The sequence below is a fragment of the Mesoplodon bidens genome (genome assembly GCF_964165515.1).
Source record: "Mesoplodon bidens genome assembly, chromosome: X".
In the NCBI taxonomy this organism is placed as follows: Eukaryota; Metazoa; Chordata; class Mammalia; order Artiodactyla; family Ziphiidae; genus Mesoplodon; species Mesoplodon bidens.
In genome coordinates, this window is record NC_138163.1 from 58,126,683 (window position 1) to 58,147,649 (window position 20,967).

Here is a 20,967-nt window from a genome sequence, read left to right on the forward strand (position 1 = left end):
GCCTGAGTGAGCCAGAGCCACTGAATCAGCTGCTACTTTAACCCCGTCCTGTCTAAGTGAAGAACAGAGGCCCTCAGGATAGCTACATGCAGAGGCGGGGCCAAATCCAAAGCTGAGCCCTGGGAGCTGTGCGAACAAAGAAGAGAAAGGGAAATCTCTCCCAGCAGCTTCAGGAGCAGCGGATTAAATCTCCACAAACAACTTGATGTACCCTGCATCTGTGGAATACCTGAATAGACAATGAATCATCCCAAACTGAGGAGGTGGACTTTGAGAGCAAGATTTATTATTTTTTCCCCTTTTCCTCTTTTTGTGAGTGTGTATGTGTATGCTTCTGTGTGAGATTTTTTCACTATAGCTTTGCTTTCATCATTTGTCCTAAGGTTCTGCCCATCCGTTCTTTTTCCTTTTTTTTTTTTTTACTTTAAAATTTTTTTTTCACAATAATTATTTTTTATTTTAATAACTTTATTTTATCTTACTTTATTTGATTTGATTTGATTTTATCCCTTTCTTTCTTTCTTTCTTTCTGTTTTTTCTCCCTTTTATTCTGAGCCGTGTAGATGAAAGGCTCTTGGTGCTCAAGCCAGGAGTCAGTGTTGTGCCTCTGAGGTGGGACAGACAACTTCAGGACACTGGTCCACAAAAGACCTCCCAGCTCCATGTAATATGAAATGGCGAAAATCTCCCAGAGATCTCCATCTCAACACCAACACTCAGCTTCACTCAACGACCAGCAAGCTACAGTGCTGGACACCCTATGCCAAACAACTAGCAAGACAGGAGAGCAGCCCCATCCATTAGCAGAGAGGCTGCCTAAAATCATAATAAGTCCACAAACATCACCAAAACACACCACCAGATGTGGACATGCCCACCAGAAAGACAAGATCTGCCCACCAGAAAGACAAGATCCACTCTCATCCACCAGAACACAGGCACTAGTACCCTCCACCAGGAAGCCTACACAACCCACTGAACAAACCTCAGCCAACAGGGACAGACACCAAACACAACGGGAACTACGAACCTGCAGGCTGTGAAAAGGAGACCCAAAACACAGTAAGATAAGCAAAATGAGAAGACAGAAAAACACACAGCAGATTAAGGAGCAAGATAAAAACCCACCAGACCTAACAAATGAAGAGGAAGTAGTCAGTCTACCTGAAAAAGAATTCAGAATAATGATGTAAAGAAGATCCAAAATCTTGGAAATAGAATAGAGAAAATGCAAGAAAAATTTAACAAGGACCTAGAAGAACTAAAGAGGAAACAAGCAATGATGAATAACACAATAAATGAAATTTAAAATACTCTAGAAGGGATCAGTAGCAGAATAACTGAGGCAGAAGAACGGATAAGTGACCTGGAAGATAAAATAGTGGAAAAAACCTACTGCAGAGCAGAATAAAGAGAAAAGAATGAAAAGAACTGAGGACAGTCTCAGAGACTTCTGGGACAACATAAAACGCACCAACATTCGAATTATAGGGGTTCCAGAAGAAGAAGAGAAAAAGAAAGGGACTGAGAAAATATTTGAAGAGATTATAGTTGAAAACTTCCCTAATATGGGAAAGGAAATAGTTAATCAAGTCCAGGAAGCACAGAAAGTCCCATACAGGATAAATCCAAGGAGAAACATGCCAAAACACATATTAGTCAAACTCTCAAAAATACAAAGAAAACATATTAAAAGCAGCAAGGGAAAAACAACAAATAACACACAAGGGAATCCCCATAAGGTTAACAGCTGATCTTTCAGCAGAAACTCTGCAAGCCAGAAGGGAGTGGCAGGACATATTTAACGTGATGAAGAGAAAAACCTACAACCGAGATTACTCTACCCAGCGAGGATCTCATTCAGATTTGATGGAGAAATTACAACTTTTACAGACAAGCAAAAGCTGAGAGAGTTCAGCACCACCAAACCAGCTTTACAATAAATACTAAAGGAACTTCTCTAGGCAAGAAACACAAGAGAAGGAAAAGACCTACAATAACAAACCCAAAACAATTAAGAAAATGGGAATAGGAACATACATATTGATAATTACCTTAAATGTAAATGGATTAAATGCTCCTACCAAAAGACACAGACTGGCTGAATGGATACAAATAAAAGACCCGTATATATGCTGTGTACAAGAGACTCACTTAAGGCCTAGGGACACATACAGACTGAAAGTGAGGGGATGGAAAATGATGTTCCATGCAAATGGAAATCAAAGGAAAGCTGGAATAGCAATTCTCATATCAGACAAAATAGACCTTAAAATAACGACAATTACAACAGACAAAGAAGGACACTACATAATGATCAAGGGATCAATACAAGAAGAAGATATAACAATTGTAAATATTTATGCACCCAACGTAGGAGTACCTCAATACATAAGGCAAATGTTAACAGCCATAAAAGGGGAAATCAACAGTACCACAATCATAGTAGGGAACTTTAACACCCCACTTTCACCAATGGACAGATTATCAAAAATGAAAATAAATAAGGAAATGCAAGCTTTAAATGATACATTAAACAAGATGGACTTAATTGATATTTATAGGACTTCCCATTCAAAAACAAAAGAATACACATGTTTCTCAAGTGCTCATGGAACATTCTCCAGGATAGATCATATCTTGGGTCACAAATCAAGCCCTGGTAAATTTAAGAAAATTGAAATCGTATCAAGTATGTTTTGCAACCACAATGCTATGAGACTACATATCAATTACAGGAAAAGATCTGTAAAAAATACAAACACATGGAGGCTAAACAATACACTACTTAGTAACCAAGAGATCACTGAGGATATCAAAGAAGACATCAAAAAATACATAGAGGGCCTCCCTGGTGGCGCAGTGGTTGAGAGTCCGCCTGCTAATGCAGGGGATACGGGTTCGTGCCCCGGTCTGGGAGGATCCCATATGCCGCGGAGCAGCTGGGCCCGTGAGCCATGGCCGCTGAGCCTGCGCGTCCGGAGCCTGTGCTCCGCAGCGGGAGAGGCCACAACAGTGAGAGGCCCGCATACCGCAAAAAAAAAAAAAAAATACATAGAAACAAATGACAATGGAGACATGATGACCCAAAACCTATGGGATGCAGCAAAAGCAGTGCTAAGAGGGAAGTTTAGAGCAATAAAATCTTAGCTTAAGAAATAGAAAACATCTCAAATAAACAACCTAACCTTGCAGCTAAAGCAATTAGAGAAAGAAGAACAAAAGACCCCCAAAGTTAGCAGAAGGAAAGAAATCATAAAAATCGGATCAGAAATAAATGAAAAAGAAATGAAGGAAATGATAGCAAAGATCAATAAAACTAAAAGCTGGTTCTTTGAGAAGATAAACAAAACTGACAAACCATTAGCCAGACTCATCAAGAAAAAATGGGAGAAGACTCAAATCAAGAGAATTAGAAATGAAAAGGAGAAGTAACAACTGACACTGCAGAAATACAAAAGATCATGAGAGATTACTACAAGCAACTCTATGCCAATAAAATGGACAACATGGAAGAAATGGACAAATTCTTAGAAGTGCACAACTGCCGAGACTGAACCAGGAAGAAATAGAAAATATGAACAGACCAATCACAAGTACTGAATTTGAAACTGTCATTCAAAATCTGCTAACAAACAAAAGCCCAGGACCAGATGGCTTCACAGGCGAATTCTATCAAACATTTAGAGAAGTGCTAACACATATCCTTCTCAAACTCTTCCAAAATAAAGCAGAAGGAGGAACACTCCCAAACTCATTCTACGAGGCCACCATCACCCTGACACCAAAACCAGACAAAGATGTCACAAAGAAAGAAAACTACAGGCCAATATCACTGATGAACATAGATGCAGAAATACTCAACAAAATACTAGCAAACAGGATCCAACAACACAGTAAAAGGATCATACACCATGATCAAGTGGGTTTTATTCCAGGAATGCAAGGATTCTTCAATATACGCAAATCAATCAACGTGATACACCATATTAACAAATTAAAGGAGAAAAACCATATGATCATCTCAATAGATGCAGAGAAAGCTTTTTACAAATTCAACACCCATTTATGATAAAAACCCTGCAGAAAGTAGGCATAGAGGGAACTTTACTCAACATAATAAAGGCCATATATGACAAACCCACAGCCAACATCGTACTCAATGGTGAAAAGCTGAAACCATTACCACTAAAATCAGGAACAAGACAAGGTTGCCACTCTCACCACTATTATTCATCATAGTTTCGGAAGTTTTAGCCACAGCAATCAGAGAAGAAATAGAAATAAAAGGAATCCAAATTGGAAAAGAATTAAAGCTGTCACTGTTTGCAGATGACATGATAATCTACATAGAGAATCCTAAACATGCTACCAAAAAACTAATAGAGCTAATCAATGAAGTTGGTAAAGTAGTAGGACACAAAATTAATGCACAGAAATCTCTGGCATTCCTATACACTACTGATGAAAAATCTGAAAGTGAAATTAAAAAAACACTCCCATTTACCATTGCAACAAAAAGAATAAAATATCTAAGAATAAACCTACCTAAGGAGACAAAAGACCTGTATGCAGAAAATTATAAGACACTGATGAAAGAAATTAAAGGCTATACAGATAGATGGAGAGATATACCATATTCTTGGATTGGAAGAATCAACATTGTGAAAATGACTCTACTACTCAAAGCAATCTACAGATTCAATGCAATCGCTATAAACTACCAATGGCATTTTTCACAGAACTAGAACAAAAAATTTCACAATTTGTTTGGAAACACAGAAGACCCTGAATAGCCAATGCAATCTTGAGAATGAAAAATGGAGCTGGAGGAATCAGGCTCCCTGACTTCAGACTATACTACAAAGCTACAGTAATCAACACAGTATGGCACTGGAACAAAAACAGAAATATAGATCAATGGAACAGGATAGAAATCCCAGAGATAAACCCATGCACATATGGTCACCTTACCTTTGATAAAGGAGGCAAGAATATACAGAGGAGAAAAGAGAGCCTCTTCAATAAGTGGTGCTGGGAAAACAGGACAGCTACATGTAAAATTGTGTAATTAGAACACTCCCTAACACCATACACAAAAATAAACTCAAAGTGGATTAGAGACCTAAATGTAAGGCCAGACACTATCAAACTCTTAGAGGAAAACATAGGCAGAACACTCTATGACTTAAAGCACAGCAAGATCCTTTTGGACCCACCTCCTAGAGAAATGGAAATAAAAACAAAAATAAACAAATGGGACCTAATGAAACTTAAAAGCTTTTGCACAGCAAAGGAAACCATAAGCAAGACCAAAAGACAACTCTCAGAATGGGAGAAAATATTTGCATATGAAGCAACTGACAAAGGATTAATCTCCAAGATTTACAAGCAGCTCATGCAGCTCAATAACAAAAAAACAAACAACCCAATCCCCAAATGGGCAGAAGACCTAAATAGACATTTCTCCAAAGAAGATATACAGATTGCCAACAAACACATGAAAGAATGCTGAACATCATTAATCATTAGAGAAATGCAAATCAAAACTACCATGAGATATCATCTCACACCAGTCAGAATGGCCATCATCAAAAAATCTAGAAACAATAAATGCTGGAGAGGGTGCGGAGGAAAGGGAACACTCTGGCACTGTTGGTGGGAATGTAAGTTGATACAGCCACTATGGAGAACAGTATGGAAGTTCCTTAAAAAACTAAAAATAGAACTACCATATGACCCAGCAATCCCACTACTGGGCATATACCCTGAGAAAACCATAATTTAAAAAGAGTCATGTACCAAAATGTTCATTGCAGCTCTGTTTATCACAGCCAGTACATGGAAGCAACCTAAGTGTCCATCAACAGATGAATGGATAAAGAAGATGTGGCACATATATACAATGGAATATTACTCAGCCATAAACAGAAACGAAACTGAGTTATTTGTAGTGAGGTGGATAGACCTTGAGTCTGTCATACAGAGTGAAGTAAGTCAGAAAGAGAAAAACAAATACTGTATGCTAACACATATATGTGGTATCTAAGGGGAAAAAAGGCAGTCATGAAGAGCCTAGGGGTAAGATGGGAATAAAGACACAGACCCTACTAGAGAATGGACTTGAGGCTTTGGGGAGGGGGAAGGGTAAGCTGTGACAAAGTGAGAGAGTGGCATGCACATATACACACTACCAAACGTAAAATAGATAGCTAGTGTGAAGCAGCCGCATAGCACAGGGAGATCAGCTCGGTGGTTTGTGACCACCTAGAGGGGTGGGATAGGGAGAGTGGGAGGGAGGGAGACACAAGAGGGAAGAGATATGGGGACATATGTATATGTATAACTGATTCGCTTTGTTATAAAGCAGAAACCAACACACCATTGTAAAGCAATTATACTCCAATAAAGATGTTAAATATATATATATATATATATTGCCCCCCTCAAATTCCAATCACTATAGCATCCACAAACTCCAACCTTAACACAGGAGACAGGAATGTTTTTGTGTAAAGGATCAGATAGTGCAATAAATAATTATGACTTTATAATACAGTCTCTGTTGCATAATCCCCTTTGTTTTCCTTTTTACTTTATATAAACTTTTACAAATACAAAAACCATTCTTAGTTCCCATTTTTAGCTAGAGGGCCCTCTAAAAACAGGCCATTTTTGTCCAGGAGGCAGTAGTTTGCCTATTCCTGATCTAATACCTCAAGCAAATAAAACTGTGCCATCTAACATACATGTATCTGGATTCCCAGAAGGAGAGGAGAGAGAGAATGGAACAAAAAAAGCATTTGAAGTCAAAATCCTGAAAAATTTCCAAATGTGATGAAAAGCATCAATATACTAATCTAAGAAGCTTAAGAAGCTTAGTGAACCCCCAAGAAATATAAATACATAAAACAAAAAAACCCAAGGCTCTTCATAATCAAATTTCCCAATAACAAGGTACATAGAACATCTTGAAAATTACTCTTTTTATATTATTAACTCTAAGTAGACTTTGAAATATTAAGGATACATATTGTCATTCCTAAAGCACGTACTAAAAATAATACAAAAACTCAAAGGTTAAAGCTATAAGAGGAACTTAAATGGAAAACTTAAAAAAATTAATTAACCCAAAAGAAGACAGGAAAGGAGAAATAGAGAAACAAAAAACTCAAATGAGAATGCTAGAAAACAAACTGAAAAGCAAAATAGTAGACTTAAACCCAACCATATCAATAAACTATTCTACATGTAAGTAGGCTAATCTCTCCAACTGAAAGGCCAAAATTTACAGATTGTTTTTTTTAAGTGACTTTATCTATGCTATTACAGGCATTGTGTTTTGATATTATGACACAGAGAGGTTGAAAATAAAAGTATAGAAAAAGTTATATTGTACAAACAATAAACATAAGAAAGCTTGTATTTCTTTGTGATTATTAAACTAATAAATATAACTTGAGATAAAGAGGGAAATTTCATACTATAAAAGTGTTACTATATAGGAAAGACATGACAACTAAATTTGTTTTTGTAGCTAAAAATATTGCTTCAGCTAAAGCTGACATAACAAAAGGGAGAAATAAACAAATCCACAAAGGGCTGTGTATATGCTCATAAAAGACCTGAGAAAGCCCTCAGCTCTCCCCTCCGTCTGACTTTCAGGTTCTGTACAAACAGGAAGTGAAAGATAAGGCAGAGTTGTAAATTGCCTGGCTGAGTGTTGCTAGCATATTCCGAAACATACACACACCCAGTGCCGATCGGCAAAGACTAGGAGATTTTTTTTTAGTTCTAGCCTTTAAAGAAATTTCTGTACAGTCACTGGTTGACTACTAACCTGAAGGAACAGAGACTTCGGTGGCCATGTACAACAAAGAATACACACTTTACAAAATTAGTTCAGAAAAGTCTCTAACAACCAAACAGACAATTATTACTACAACAAGCAGCACCAACAATCCCTGGGGAGGGAGGAATCTAATTTCTGGAGTTGCCACATTATAATTTTCAAAAAGTCCAGTTTTCAACAACCAAAAATTATGAGGCATGCAAAGAAACAAGAAAGTATGGCCAGTACATAGGGGAAAGGGCAATCAATAGAAACTCTCCTTGAGGAAGCCTAGATATAGGACTTACTACACAAAGACTTTAACTATTTTAAATATGTTTATAGAGCTAAAGGAAATCACATACAAAAAATCTGAAGGAAACTCTGAGAACAATATTTCATGAAATAGAGAATCTCAGTCAAGAGATAGAAATTGTAAAGAGAAACATATAGAAATTCTGGGGTTAAATTGTACAATAACTGAAATGAAAAGTTCACTAGAGGCACTCACTAGAAAATGTAACCTGACATGAGTTCAATTGAGGTTATCTAGGCTGAGGAACCAAAAGAAAAAAAAATGAAGGAAAATGAAATAAAAAGAGCCTAAGACAACTGTAGGACAACACCAACCATACCAACATATGAACATATGCATAATGGGAGGCCCAGAAGGAGAGAAAGAAAGGGGCAGAAAGAATATTTGAAGAAATAATGGCTGAAAACTTCCCCAATTTGATGAAAAACATCAATCTACACATCCAAAAAGGTCAATGAACTCCAAGTAGGATAAACTTAACAATATCCACAGTAAAACACATTATAATAAAACTGTCAAAAGCCAAAACCTAAGAGAGAATTTTGAAAGCAGCAAGAAAAAAACAACTCATTATGTACAAGCGTTTGTGAATGAGATTAACAGGTAAATTCTCATCAGAAACTATTAAGGCCAGAAACAGTGGGATGACATATTCAAAGTGCTGAAAGAAAAAATCACAATTGTTAACTAAGCATTCTCATCCAGTAAAACTATCTTCGTAAAGATAAACCAGAAAACCTAAGCGAGTTTGTCACTAGTAGACATACCCTCAGAGACATGTTAAAGGGACTCATTCAGTCTACAATAAAAGTACACTAGAGAGTAACTTGAATCTACATGAAGAAATAAAGAACACTGGTAAAGCTAACTACACAGGTTAATATAAAAGTCAGTATTAATAATTTTTAAAATTTTTTATTCCTCCTTTTTCTTATTTAAAAGACAACCATGTAAAACAGTCATTATAAATCTACACTGATGGACACAGAAGTTTAAAAATGTAATTTGTAATAACAATAAAGGGGAAGAGAGAGCTATATAGGAGCAAAGTTTTTATATCCTATTGAAATCAAGTTGGTAGTAATCCTAACTAGATTATAAATCGTTCACTGTAATTCTCAGAGAAATCACTAAGAAAATAATATTCATAATAGTCAAATGTGTAATCAACCCAAATGGCCATCAGTTGATGAATGAATGAACAAAATGTGGAGTAATCATACAGTGGAATACTGCTCAGCAATAAAAAAGAATAATTAATGCATGGAATGACTTAGTGAATCTCACAAACACTGCGTTGACCAAAAGAAGCCAGAAACAAAAGAATAAATACTATATGACTTACTTTATGAAGTTCTAGAACTGACAAAACTAATCTATGCTGATAGAAATCAAAACAGCTGTTTTCAAAGTAGGGTAGAAATATGAGTAGAAGGAGGCACAAGAGCACTTTCTGAGATGATGGAAATGCTCTCTCTCTTGATTAGTGGTGGTTACCTGAGTGCATAAATTTATCAAGCATCATTGACTTGTCCGCTTAAGATTTGTTCATTTTGCTGAATACAAATTTTGTGCCAATTAAAAGTATGATATACCTTGTGGTTCATGAAATCAGTCTTTTTAGTACAACACCCAAATCTGTAATGTAGTACTGGGGAGAATATTCTTCATCATTTTGTCAGTGAAGAAACAAAATTTCAAAATACTTTAATCTTGAATTTTTAAAAATGGTTCAGGTCATTGATTCTAGGAGAAAATACTGTTTCTTCTTGCAAACACCACTTCCTCCAATGTGCTAAAAAGCAAAATTTGCCATGTGTATAAATTTCTTTGTAAAGATATATTGTCTTCTTGCAAAGTCCACTCTTCCCTCCGCCCACCAAATAAAACCATGTATTTTGTGCTTTGTAAAATTTTAGGTAATTTTTATGTGGGCACATTCAACCAAGTCTCTGCTAGGTTCACAAAGGGTTCACGTTCTTCATGGAAGTACTGCTACTTAGTAGATGTTCTTTTTTTAAGATAGAAATACAAGTCAAGATACCTTTGCTTCAGTAGCTGCTAAAAGTTTATTTCAGAAGCCTCTGACAGTGTGAACTTCTAACCAAGGGACAGGGGAGGAATTTTGGCTGCTGTGTGTGCTTCCTTGTCTCTAGTTTATACAGAGTTGGATTATTTGTTTGGTAAAGCATGCAATTTGCTCAGCAGAGAACACCTCTTTGCTTTCTCCAGCAGGATCTTCATTATATTACCTAAAAGTGGTAGGTGCATATTTTTGTTGACGTTTTTCATAAAATCTTTTTAAAAATCTTTCCAATGAAGGGGTTCTCAAAAGGGTCAAGGGTTGTCAAACACCCTTACTCAAATTCCATTCACCAACATCTCCTTAAGTGAAAGGTCTTATTTTAATTTGAGACATCTTAATAAGTAGACGTCATTCATTCTATAAATACTTACTGAGCACCAACTGTATGCAGGATCTGAGGTGGGGAGGAGAACAGCCGTGCCTGTCCTCAAAATCTCACACTCCAGTAAAGAGATTTCTTAAAAAAATGAGAATCAGTTTGGACCATACAATGTTGCCATTTTTGTAGGTCAAAAATAGTAGATTAACAGTGATTTCATAGGATCAACTTAGTGTAATCTGGGGGGAAAAGTGTTCAGTCCAATGCAGTCCAGAAGAAAGGAGTGATCACTTTCAGATGGGGTTTTAAGGGGGTGGGAAAGAAGAGAAACAAGAGAAGTTGCTGCCTTTTTGTGACTCATTTCTTTGTTCCTTTTGTGGTCATCACGAAAATTCATTGACTGCCAATCCAGATTAGATAAATACTTCATTTGTGCTTCAAGGGGGAAGAAATGTAAAAATAAGAGGGATGATATATAAAGAGAATGTTGGTATGGAGCCACTCACAATCTGAGCCTGTGAGTAAGGCATTGTGTGACCCTGAAATGTCTCTAATTAGAGTGCTTATTACCTGGGGCGGGGTGTGGGGTGCTCTGCTACTGAAAATTGGGGGATCTTTGTGGGGGGGGCGGGGATGCATATAGCTCTTAGAACTGTAAACAAAAGTATTTGTGTGTTTGGATTGGGATATTACATGCATTTTTCTGGGGGCGTGGCAGGTGACATGGGAAGAGAGTTTGTAATGTTCATCAGATTCTCAAAAGGTCTGTAACTCAAAATAGGTTAAGTACTGTAAAGGTATGTACACACAGACTTTGAACATGAATTGGTATACTTGGAGGAAGACTGTGATCAGCTTCATGATGTCAAGAGGAGGAAAAAGGTCACTTTCAGTGAGAGGGGTCAGTGAAAGGTTTGGAAGGGAAGTTTGGCATCCAAGGTTAGTAGATTTTTCTACAGTGGATTTGGTGAGACATAATGAAATGTAGAACAATCGCAGTGTCAGGGAGGATGGAGAGGTGAGAGGCAGTGCAAGAGCTACCGAGATAGAATTAGCGAGATTTGGCAGCTGATTAACTGAGGGGCCAAGAGAGATGGAGGATTTGAAGTTGATGCTAAACTTTTAAGCCTGGGTGAATGGGAAGATCAATTTCCCACTCAAAGAAGTCTTGAGGTGTCAAATATTTCTTTATAAAAATCATGCTTCTGTTTTCTTCTCTTTTAAAAAAAAAGCTGGACTGACACTTTAGCTTTTTAACTCTTTATAATGGAAAATTTCAAACATATACAAAGTAGAGATAATAGTATATTGAACTCCCTTGTCCCCATCACCCAACTTCAATAATTATGAATATCAAAAGCCAGGTTTCTGGTTTAGCAACAACATAGCCTAAAATTAAATTCTCCAATAGCTCAGTTCTCCATGGGTAGAGATCCCCTATGATCCCCTAAAAGCGTATATAAAATTGTGTGTGTGTGTGTGTGTGTGTGTGTGTGTGTGTGTGTTTGAAGATACACACAGAGAAAGGATCCATAGCTTCTGATAGGTTCTATGACACGGCCCCATTCCATGCCTTCCCACCACCCTCCATTTCATAGGAAGTCCTGCTCATATAAAAAGAGAATATATTTAAGACATGATCTCTGGAAGCTTGGATACAGGTTAAGCATTACTCTTGAAGAGTTACTCTGATTCTTCAGGACTAGAATATTAAGGAGATAGGACACCAAATGAGTACATTCTCATTTGAGGCCAGGGAGGTCTAGAAGATGGAATTATGCCCACAGAGGATCTGTCCAGATGGGTGTGGACTATGGACCTCCCTGCAAGCACTGGTTGCTTAGGTATGTGCTGAAGTTGTAGCAAGTTGGAGGAGAAAGATTAACAAGGAAATGGGTGTTGATTATATACAGAGTCTTCATTTGTTCACTTAGCAAGTATTTATGGACTGTATATTAGGTACCAGGCACTGTGCTAAGTCCCAGAGGTACAGAAACATTCTTGACATGTGTGAAACTTACATTCTAGCTGGGAATACAGATGTCATCCAAATTATCATAAAAATAAGCACATAACAGTACAATATGATAACTACTAAAAATGAAAGACACAAGGAATAACATGTACAAATGCCCAGTGTTGGGAATGATCATGAAACTGTATCTACACCCTAAATCATGGCCGCAATTAGCAGGAACTAAAATCTTAAAAGTAGCTGATGCTCATATTGTTAGGAAAATCAGAATGCAGGAGGAAATTTGAGGGAGAGGTAGGCACAGGAACCCTGCGGGGTATTGAAGGCCATAGTAAGGAGTTTTGTCTTTGAAAACTATGGGAAGCTTTTAAAGCACAGGCTCTGGAAGGAGGGAAAGTAAGTTGACATGATCAGCTCTGCATTTAGAAGAGGTGACTCTGCCTGGTATATGACTATCAGATTTTGAGAGGGGACACAAGTGCATAGTGAGTGACCAGTTTAATGGCTATTGTAGTTTAGATGAGAGATGGTGAGAGATGATGGCTTATGTTAGGGTGGTGGTGGTGAAGATGAAGTGAATTGGATGCTGTGGGGTATGTTAGTCCACCAAACAATTTTGACACAACCCATTGCGGTGGAAAGTATGAGCCCTCACTCTGAATATAAGTAAAATAGAGTTTCATGGTAGTTCAGGTGTTCAACTAGAGTTAAAGCTCTGGGACATACCAAAAGCCACATAGTAAGTGGTCAAGTCAGGCTTTGAGCACAGATACAGGCTCAGGTTGTGTATAGCACAAGATAATAACCACTGATTAATTCTTAAAAAAACAGTTGATCAAGTGGCCCTGTGTAGCCTTAGCTTCAATCAACACAAGATATCGACTATGCACTATGTAGAAAACAGAACTATCCCACAAAAGTAGCCTCTAGTGTACAGAGAAATAAGCACCACCTCAATATGTACGATCCACTCAATGAATACATTCTAAATATTGAATAGATACTATTGAACCTAGCACTTGGCTCTGCAAAATTGCCAAGGGCAATTCACAGTGTGGATATGCGGAGAAGTCTGTTTCATAGGGTGATTTCTAACAATCAGGATGTGGATAGGGGGAAAGTCAGTTGTCCTAGGTGTAAGTAAAAGAAGCTTAATGATTCCTTCTCCTAAATCAAAAAAGTAGCAAGTCTGTTGATTTCTCTCTTGTCTCACCTTCTGCAATGGTGTGGTTTTTTCCCCCTCTCTTTTGGGGCCTATATATGACTGTCATTAATAAAGGGATAGAGGCCCTTTAAGACTAAGCTAGCTGAGTAAGAGAATCCAAAAATGCCATCCTCTAAAGGCCTTTGGTTTCTGGAGGAAGTTTGTGCACAATTGATCTCATGAGCCTCAGTTTACAATAACCCTCCGATTGGTCTGGCTGATCCTGCTCTGCTAACTCTCCAGAATCTCTGGCACCTTGAACGGGCTAGCTGACAGATGGTGCTTACTTCTCAGATCACCACCCAGCTACCTGTCTTCCATCTCCATCCTTTCCTAAATCTTGCCAGCCTCCCATTCACTGTCTGCCATCTTTACCACTGTCCATTTCTGGGTTTACATCGTTTCTTAACATGGCCTATTGTCCTTCATGTGGCATCATTGGCAATCCTTGGAAGAACATTCTCAACCAGTGGTTTTCAGTCCTTAGTCGTGTGTCAGAATCACTTATCAGATCTTTGAAATGGAGATTCCTTGGTCTGCTTTTGTGTTAGACTCTCTGGACAGTGATTCCCAGTTGTATGCATTTTTAGAAAGCTGTTTTGGAAGCAATGGACCAGTTTTTGGAATCCCTGCAAACTCTTTGACTTCTGTTCTACTTAGAGGTTTCAGATTCCCAGAGGAGGAAAGATGGGTCAGCATGTTGCCCTTTATGAGCCTCTTAAGAAAGAATTTACAATTTCCTCAAGCATGATACTGAATTAGAATAATAATACTAACCCCAGTTGATACAGAAAATATATTATTTTCATTCATGATAACAAATCCCACTTATTGAGTTCCTGGCGTGTGTGTGCCACCATGCTAAGTGTTTTTCACAGCTTCTAAAACTTAATCTTTTCTTTAAAATCCCATGAGGATTTACATTAATCAGATGAGAAAAATGGCACTCGGAGGTAAGCAACTTGCCCAGGAGGAAGTGGCCAAGTTAGGATTTGAACCCAGGACTCTCTGATGGCAACATTCATTCTCTTAGTCACATGGCCATCAACTCATAATAAGCAGGTGGCAGAACTGAGAACCAAATGAAGGTCTCCGTCCTCTTCTGGGTTCTCTGGTGCTCACTATAATGTGTTCCACAATGTGGACCAGATATCCCCTCTGTGGTTGCTGGGGGCGTTAGGGCAGCTAAGACCCGTAAAGAAGGATTTGATCTTATTGGTGAGTCTCATGAAATGGTTGTGATTACAAACCTGAGGCAAAATCATAAGTGTTTTGTACATCCTGGCTGGCTTTAGATTATTTCAGCTGTACAATTCCAGTTAAAGTCTCAGCCACTTCCTCTATTTTGCTGCGATGCTGTTTCCTCGCTGTGAAACCCCCAGCTGACTAGAGATTGCCAATACTGCAGGTGAATCTCCGGGCAGCAGCAGTGGTTCCTTGATGCCACTGTCTTCCTGACCACTATAACTCCCGCGGTCTCTTCCCCCTTGGTAGGCAGGACTCTGTGTTCACTAGCACAGCCGGCTGCTTTTGTTCAGACCTAGAAAGAGTGGAAAAAACACAAAAAGGTACCCTCTCCTTCATCGCTGTTAAACTACTGCAATCAAAGCACAGTGCTCTGCTAGTCACAAGAAGTTGATGGATCTGTGGCAGAGTTCTAAGAAGTGGACAAGAAAGCAAAAGGATTTTGTAACAGATGGGATTCCTTTTGAGTTATTAACATTTGTATCGCAGGTTCTATTTCTGCTACATTCACCAGGGACAAATAACACAGTAGCTCTGATCCTGCTATTCAAAAGGAAGTTATAAGGTGATGTAGTACAAAGGCTGCCCATTATAAAAGTCCCATTGAAATGCAGTATACTCTTAATTGTTCTAAAGTTCCTCATAATGAAAATAAACTTATTTTTAAATGCAAAACTGTATTTTAAAAATAACTTGTATATAATGTTGGCACCAAATACTTATAGTAAAATTTGTTTTTTGTACTTCCTTTCCCATTGTGCATATACTATTGTTACATTTCATCTTAAATTGTGTTACACAGTATTATCATCCCAATAAAGCATATAACGAACACTTACCAGTCAATAGAAAGGACTTACCCATTTCTGATTATCTATGGAGATCAGATTATAGTATGGTGCTTCCTGAACAATCATATCTTAATGTAAGGGGTAAAAGGCACAACACATACAGACAATGGAGACAGTGATGTCGGATGGACCATTCAGCCATAGAGTGGCCCCATGCAAGGATTAGAGACCTCTCCTTTGCCACCTTCTAAGATGCCTCCTTGATCCAGTTTGTACAAGTAGAGAGATACTGAAATAATTTGACACTGGCAAAGTGTCTGTCAACTGTCTGAGGTGACAAATGAGGCGTGAGTTTTCTTTGTCACATCTTGAGACACTAAAGTGGGAAGGGCAATTTCGGGTTAATCTTTCAGGAGAGTCCAGATACAGAGGTTGATACATTCCAAGCTGCTTCTGTTCACAGGATGGCAGCTGGGAAAGATGGGACTTTATATCTAGTTGCCCCTCTCAAGAAACACAGGTTTCTGATCTCCCACTTCCCGCCATCTGAGTACATAGATGGACGTTACTTTGCAAACAGAGTCCGGCTTTAAAAAATATAGTCCTAGAAAGGCAACACCCTGCAAGCTTGCCTTTTATTTTCTCCAACATCTGAAAAACAGTTGTCTCAAAAATTTTTCTCGTTGTCTTGGGAGTTAACCATGATTCTTCTCATGACCATATCAGGAAAGCTTCTGGAAATGCTAGCTAACCGACTAGAAGTTTCTTCCCTGAGCTCAATTTTATACCCACAAGAAAATAGGCATTTGGGATTTAGGTGGAGGGATCCACTCACTAAACTTGACGGCAGGCTAAATCCAGACTTCTGACAACTTCCGTTAAGGAAGACGTGAGTTCTCAGCACATTATTCAGTTTGAAAAATCTGTATTTTGACTCCTTAGGTTTTTTGGGTTTGCTTTTGTTTCTGCTTTTTTGGACTCAGAATCTTCGCAGGATATCAGGGCTTCAGAGGTAGAAATGATCTCAGTGTAATGACCACAGAGTAACTTTTCAAGGCCACTTTTTATCTTAAGTAGAAGCTATCAACAGGCATGCCAGCCTCCTGGAGAAGGGTAGACTGTCTACATGCACCTTGGTGTGTATTTAAAACAGAGTCCTCCTGAAGCGAGTTAGTGTTTTCTAGAAGCATTCGCCTAATTAGCTCTTTAACTTATTCTTCACTGAAGAGAACACCGGATACTTGACAAAACTTATGTTTTGTCGAGTATTAGCATAGGTACCATTCGCAGAATTCTATGACAATTAGTTTCTATTGTTGGTTGTCCAACTATCTGGTCAAACACCAATTCTTCCACCATCTGTTTGGAAATTTCTGACAGGAGAAATTGAACCTGACAAGGCAAACATTTCCAGCCTGTCTTTGGACAAAAGCATATCTCTTGTGGGGTGGTTTCCTCCTCCTTTGCTCCCCAAGTTTGCATGTAGCACAGTGCTGGTTTGGAGGGTGGAATCCACCAAAAAATCAGTGACTGGGCTAAAGAAGCAGTATTTAGGACACTGCACACATTCCACAAGACAGAGCTTTAATCGAAGCTAAATGTTACATTATCAGTGGCAATGAAATTTGCTCACAAAGCTGGCCTCATCAGTGTTTCCACTCCCAACTGTCTTTTTCCTGCCCCCTCCCTTATATTTTTCCCTTCTCTTGGCTCCTTAGAGCTGTGGTAAATCATGTTGTGAAATAAGATGAGTTTGAATAGTGAAAACATTGAGATTTCACATTCTGCAGCATAACAATGAACTGCCTTATGTTAGAATTCAAGCTTGTTATTAAGGCTCACAAATATTAACATCTCCTGCGGTGGCAATTTCCTATCTATCCAGGGAAGTGGTTTTGCTACCAGAGCCAACATCAGCCATGCCTTGTGAGCTGCAGATGGGCTCTCTTTGCCACAGTTCCACATTCTGCACTGCACGACATCCCATTCATACTGGTACGCATGGGTGTCATCATCTGTGATGGATTGTACGGTGGTGTCATATTGATCACATGATGGGAAAGGTAGTTCAAAAGTGCCCTTCTTTTCTTTTTGGAGAGGCAAAGCCTGTTCCAAAGAAGAGGGCCAGTGCCCAGGCACAAGCCTACCACGGCTGTGGGCTGTGTGGAAAGCAGCAATGCTATGTCCAGGTCTGAAAGCGAGGTGGGCAGACAGGCGAGAGGCCTTTCCAGCTAATCGTGACTCTTTCAACAGCCTGCCTATTCAGTAGCCTTGGAGATGCCACTTATCTCTAGTAGCTGTGCTCCAGCTCAGCCCAGGGAGTTTGGGGAGCGAGGAGTTGGAGCGTGCATTGTCAATTTCATGGGTAGGAAACACTTGAAAGATGACGGAAAATTCATTCTGAGACTACCAAACAAAGGGATTGCTGTCTTGGAAAGCCATCAATCTCTCCCTCCCTCATCTCCCCTCCACTCTACCTAGAGGGGCTTAGAGTCTTTGAAAAAGCCAGAGAAGAAATATATTATCCCACTTTCTAACAAATAGGGAGGAGCAGGCCAGATGAGGAATTTTTTAAACTGTCTGTGCTTGGAGTGAATGGGAAACCATTTTTGTTCCTTTTTTTTTTTTTTTTTTTTTTTTGCAGTACACGGGCCTCTCACTGCTGTGGCCTCTTCCGTTGCGGAGCACAGGCTCCGGACGCACAGGCTCAGCAGCCATGGCTCACGGGCCCAGCCGCTCCGCGGCATGTGGGATCTTCCTGGACCGGGGCACGAACCTGTGTCCCCTGCATCGGCAGGCAGACTCTCAACCACTGCACCACCAGGGAAGCCCCTTGTTCCTTTTTTTAATATTAAAGTTCCTAAGGTAAAAATGGGTCAGCAGTTCATATACATAGAGAAGGTTAACCCTAAGCAAGGAGATTTTTTCAGTTGATTATCAGAATTAAACTCTAAATCTCAGAAAGCCTGGAATTTGGCACTTTTCAAATCTTTATTGAGGGTTAATTGCTATGCTTAGTTAGGATATAGATGAAGAAAGGTGTCAAAATTGACAGAGAGATCGGAGAAGAGATTAATATGCTGATGAGAAACATGTTTGCATTCTCCTAACTCAAAAATAGTTTTCTAATTGGGGTTATGAAAGGGACACTTAACCTCTGCGGGGCTCTGGAATGGAAGTAGATATTTTGCTTTCTAATCATCAAGTCTGGCCTTGAATGTAGGCTGACCATGAATTCCTGCTCTTGGAGGAATGAAACCTAAGGTAATATAGGAATGTAAGGAAAAATGTGTTTTCATTTTTTCCAAAAAACTTGAATACTAACAACAAGAACAATGCTTTTGAATAGTTTATCCTCTCAGAAGGAGAAAGGAGATTGCTAGGAATAGCTCAGTAGCAGCAAGAGTCCTGTCGGGGGGCTCATCTATTCACTCACCACAGGAACTCTGAGAAGGCAAGGAGTATCACCAAAATTGCATCCCTTGGTCCTATGGGAGAGATGACAAAGGCGTTTCAGGACTGAGTGGCTTCTGGGAAATTAAGGACAAAGGCTTGTGAATTTGAAAATGGTTCCAGTCTCTTTTCTTCCTGTGTTGCCCTAGGATTCATTTCCCCGAGAGAAAGAGTTTGCAGTCAATATAAATTCCATGTCATAGTCAATGAGTAAAAAATCCAAATATTGACTTCGACTCCAGGGACACTCAGCAGCAGCAACAGCAAAACCTTTCTCTGACGTCTGTTTACTCCCTTCTCAGCCAAATTCCTCACAAGAGTGGTCTAGTCGAGATTTACTGTTTCCATTGTCCTGTCTCCCAGTTACTTCTCCACCCACTGCATTCTACTTTTCCTCCCAGCCCCTAAAATCCCACCCCCCAACACAGCCACCCAACTACCATGACTCCCTTGAGTATGTCCTGAGCATGGTAGCCGGTGGCCTGCATGTAATAAAATCCCAAGTGCTCTTTTTAGCCTTGTTCTATCTTGTTTGACCTCCCATGTGCAGTTGACGTTTGACCTTCCTCCTTCAAATTCCCCCTTCTGTTGGTTTCTGTTACACTGCCCTCTACTTGTTTTGTTTCTACTTATCTGACCACTCCTTCTCAGACTTTTTCTAAACTTCTGTTCTTCTGCCAAGTCCTTAAGACAGGTGTTCTGAAAAGCTATCTTCTAGGTCTTATGCTTTTTTACTCTACATGCTCCTCGTGGCCTAGCTCGTATATTCACAAATATAACTTCATTCCTGACCTCTCTTTTGTGCTTCAGTTCCCTATATCTATCTAATTGGCATCTCCACTTGCATGTCTTAAAGATACTTCAGGCTCCAAACTCTTAACACCGAAATCATCTTCCTCCCCAAACCAGCTACTTGTCTTGTATTTTCTACCCTGATAAGTGACACTACCACTGACCCCAGTAAGCTACCCAATCCAGAAATCAGGTGCCTGATTCTTTCTTTTCCGTTTTCCCATATCTAATTTGAATATATTCTATCTCTCAAATCTGTCCAGTCAGCTCTATCCCCATGCCAGGACCTCAGCTCAGGTCACCAAAACCTGTAGCTTGTCCACTACAACAGTAGCCTCTTAACTCTTTTCCGCTCACCCTTCCTTGCCCTGTTCCAATTAGTTCTGCCACACTATAGTCAGAGTGGTCTTTCCGAAGTGCAACCCTGTTTCTATCCCATACATGGCTTCCTGTTACTGCATGATAAAGTCTAAAGTTTTTATTTTATTTTAAAAATGTTTTTATATGATACATCTTATATGTATATAAAGACTTAAGATACACACACATATGATTTTTTTTATTTTTATTTATTTTTTGTAAATTTATTTATTTAATGTATTTTGGGCTGCGTTGGGTCTTCGTTGCTGCACGTGGGCTTTCTCTATTTGCGGCAAGCGGGGGCTACTCTTCGTTGCGGTGTGCGGGCTTCTCATTGTGGTGGCTTCTCTTTGTTGCAGAGCACGGGCTCTAGGCACGTGGGCTTCAGTAGTTGTGGCTCATGGGCTCTAGAGAGCAGGCTCAGTAGTTGTGGCGCATGGGCTTAGTTGCTCTGCGGCATGTGGGATCTTCCCAGACCAGGGCCCGAACCCTGGTCCCCTGCATTGGCAGGTGGATTCTTAACTGCTGCGCCACCAGGGAAATCCCTAAAGTTTTCAGAATGTGTTACAAGGCTCCCCATCATATAGATTTTTCC